The following is a 4,218-nucleotide window of genomic DNA, read 5'->3' as shown; positions in this document are numbered from 1 at the left end:
TGTCTTTGCAAACAGTATTATAAAGGGCTACAGATTCTAAAGTCAGCTGTTTACTTTTGTCTTCTCACCTCTATTTTATAGCTCTTGATAATGTGCAATTTAAATTTGTTTAAGTTTCTTTTCCTCTATATCTCTATACATAGGATTATCGTTTAAATTAAATTACAGATTACATATAGAGCATTTTGAATAATCATAGCAAGCATTCAATAAGCATTAGCCCTTATCACTATGCAGTTCCTAGTTGATACAAATTATATAACTACTAATACATCTTCACGGAGAAGGCAATGGCAACCCACTCCAGTACTCTTGCCTGGGAAATCCCATGGACAGAGGATCCTGGTAGGCCACAGTCATGGGATCGCTGAGTCGGACAGGACTGAACGACTTCACTTTCACTTTTCACTTTCATGCATTGGAGAAGGAAATGGCAACCCACTCCAGTGTTCTTGCCTGGAGAATCCCAGGGACAGGAGCCTGGTGGGCTGCCGTCTATGGGGTCACACAGAGTCAGACACAGCTGACATGACTTAGCAGTAGCAGTAGCAATACATCTTCAAACATGGATGTGTGCTGCGCTTAGTCACTCAATCCTGTCCAACTCTTTACACCCCCATGGACTGTTGCCCACCAGGTTCCTCTGTCCATGGATTCTCTAGTCAAGAATACTGGAGTGCATTGTCATGCCCTCCTTCAGGAGATCTTCCCAACCCAGGGATTGAACCCAGGTCTCCCACACTTCAGGTAGATTTTTACTGTCTGAGTCAACACAGATAAAACATGTTAGAGCGATGGGCTGACAGTGGGTCCAGGTCTGCAGGCTGGCCCTATGGGTGGCGGGCTATGCGTCGGGCTCTGTTCCCAGGTCTTGTGAGCTGGAGTTCCTGCTCTGCACAGCCATGCCCTCAAACCAGACAGAGCACACCATCTGGGCTGCCCTGAAGTGTGGAGCTGGAAGGTCAGCTCAGCCAACTTGCCCATTTCACAGATTTGGAAATTCATCTCCAGGGATAGGATTCGACTTGTACTGTATCTCTAAGATACTTCAAGATAGAGACCAAATGGGACAGATGGACATTTGACCAGCCTTTCCACTTCATCCCTCCAGTTTGTTCATTCAGCAAGTATTTTTTAAGTACTTCCATGATCCAGGAGGCCTGGGTTAGATCCCTGGATTGGGAAGATTCCCTGGAGGAAAGCATGGCAACCAACTCCAGTATTCTTGCCTGGAGAATCCCCATGGACAGAGGAGCTTGGTGGGCTACAGTCCTTGTGGTCACAAATAGTCGGACATGGGTGAGCAACTAAGCACAGCACAGGGCAGGCAGGAGACCCTGGATACCTCTGCTACAGTGGCCGGGCCCACAGGGCCATGTGGATAGCTTTGTGCACATTGGTTGGGCTCCATCCAGTGGTCTGTCCACACAGACAATTCCAGAGACCCTGCTTGAGCTTGGGGCTGCCTCCCTATTTCCCACAGCTGGTGACTGGCCCAGAGGTCCTCAGCCTTAGGTCTCTGCCTCTAAGCTGTCCACCTGTGGGGCATGGAGGGTCAGGATCCAGGCTGGCCCTTCACGTTCCTGCATTTTCCTAGGAGCCATGTGGGGCCAGAGGAGCCTGTGCTGGGCCCTGCCTGCCTCTGCCTGTGCCTGCTTCTGCTTCTGGGTTACAGGTGCCACTGCCCACTTCTGCTCCACGGCCTGATGCAGTGCCAGGACTGTGGCAAGCTCTGCCTGCGCTCCCTGCTCTACAGCTCCTTCGGGGGCAGTGACACCGCCGTGGACGCTGCCTTTGAGCCTATCTACTGGCCGGTGGACAACATGATCCGCTGGTATGAGGTGGTGTTTGTGGTGCTGGTGATCGTGCTGACCAGCTCCATTGTGGCCATCGCCTATCTGTGTGTCCTGCCTCTCATCCTCCAAATCTACTCCGTGCCCTGGCTCTGCTGGCATTTCTTCCATAGTCACTGGAATCTGATTCTCACAGTCTTCCATTACTACCAGGCTATCACCACCTCACCTGGATACCCACCCCAGGGCAGGAATGATAGGATAACAATCTCCATCTTTAAGAAGTGCATTAACCCCATGCCAGCCTGAACACACCACTGCAGCATCTGCAATAGCTGTGGAAGCTGGGACCTTTTCCAGGAGGCTTATGCTGCCATCTAGACTTGCCACCAGACTCCACCACCCATTCTCTCCTTCCAAGAAAGAGTGACTCACAAGAGTCTTGTCTACCTCTGGTTCCTGTGCAGTTCTGTGGCACTTGCCCTGGGTGCCTTAACTGTATGGCAGGCTGTGCTCATCAGTCGAGGTGAGACTAGCGTTGAAAGGCACATCAACAAGAAGGAGCATCGGTGGCTGCAGGCCAGGAACAATTTTTAGGAATCATTACAACTATGGCTGCTTGGACAACTGGAAGGTATTCCTGGGTGCGGACTCAGGAAGGCACTGGCTTACTCTGGTGTTGTTACCTTCCAGTCACTTGTCCCATGGGAACGGAATGAGCTGGGATCCCCTGCCCTGGGTGACTGCTCACTCAGCCTCTGTGATGGCAGTGTGAGCATGTGAGCTAGAGTGTGTCAGCCACAACTTGAGCACCACCATGCTTCCGGCATTGCCTCAAGGGCCTCCAAGGATAGCTTCTTGAGATCCTTGAGCCAAAAGAGCCAGTGGGCCTGCCCCAGGGTACCATGAGGGGACAGCTCAAGGACCAGACTCCTGGCCATTGCAGAAGCAAGGCACGATGTGAAGAAATCCTAGGACTGATGTCTCTTTACTCAGGCAAACAGAAGTTCCAGCCCCAGACTGGAGATCAGGCAGCTAGCAACCTTGCCAGGTTGACCCTGATCTCCTCCAGGTTACAGCACTGGGGTTGGCCACCACCTCTTCCACTTACGGTCTGAGGAAACAGCTGAATGGTTGAGATGAGATTCTGGCTTCTCAATAGGGCAAAGATTCCAGGCCTACTGCTGAGGTCATAGCCACTTCTCATGCGCTGCTGAAGGGAGCAAAAATAAAGGTATTTGATTTTATGAAAAAAAAAATGTTACATAAGGAAGGATCATGCATAGTGTTGTGAATTTCATGTATAAAATATGTATATCTTGTACATTTCAATAAAACTATTCTATTGTAGTTTTCTTCTACAAAGAGTAAAAATTCTAGAAATAAAATGAATGATTCTAGTTTGGCTTTTAAAATATGTTCATAAAATATGAAGATAAAGTTTCAAGACCACTTCTATAAATAAATATGATCTATCCACATCTAATTAATATACATTAATAGTTGCTGGCACCTTTTGTATTGCTTGCTTGGTGTTTTGTAGATATTTTCTAATTTAATCCTCCTAATGACCTTGTGGTTTAGGTTTTACTACTCTAATTTATCATATGAAGCAGTTGAATCCACAGGTTCTAGTGGATCTGTTATTCCAAGTCAAGGGTTACTGCCTGAGTGAAATGATAGACTTGAACTTCCAGAAATTCTCTCACTTGAATGCAAGTATTTGCTTGAAAACTTGATTTTTGGAGAGAAGACAGGAAAAGAAATTATAATAAGAAGCAATTATCCCCAATTTTCCCACCACATGGAAGCAAAGTAAAATTAGCCCGGGGTGACACTGGTTCTGTTTCACCTATTTTTAACTCACTACTCTATTTCTCAGTCTCTGAATTATTCTTTTCTCAAAGGAAAATGTGTGTGGCAGGGGAGGTCAATGAAATCTTTGGAAGTAGCTGAGGTATGTGCCGGGGACTGTGCTTGGGATATCATAACCGCACAACACAAGAAAACGGCGGGTAGTAGGAGGAGTTAGGGAGAAGAGAGGTGGGAACTTAAAAAAATGAGAAAATTGGCCCAAAGGCATTTCAAGTTGAGTTGTCTTAACTCCAAAACTTATACTTGGAAATGAGAATTTGTTCCTTCCATTTAACTAAGTCAAGGAGTTTCTTTTCTATGAAATATCTTTGCCTAGTTCAAATTTGCTTAATTTAGTGTTAGTTACTTAGATGGTAAACTTCATGAAAGCAGAGGATTTTTTTTTTTTCCATTAACTTTCTGGCCCTATAGACCCTTATTTTAAAACAAATGATGAACAAAACTAATTTTGATTATTATTTGTAATTTATAGCCACATCCCTTCATTAAACGTTAGCAGAATAAATACATTAATTTCTGAGTTAAACTCTGGTGTCCTAAATGAACACTA

At 46.1% G+C, this 4,218-nt stretch overlaps 1 pseudogene; it reads left to right on the top strand.

Annotated features, from left to right (window-relative positions):
- Positions 1,548–2,568, top strand: LOC102169333 (annotated as a pseudogene).

This window comes from Capra hircus, chromosome 1 (assembly GCF_001704415.2).
Source record: "Capra hircus breed San Clemente chromosome 1, ASM170441v1, whole genome shotgun sequence".
NCBI classification, from domain to species: domain Eukaryota; kingdom Metazoa; phylum Chordata; class Mammalia; order Artiodactyla; family Bovidae; genus Capra; species Capra hircus.
This window is presented reverse-complemented; position numbering and strand designations above follow the sequence as displayed.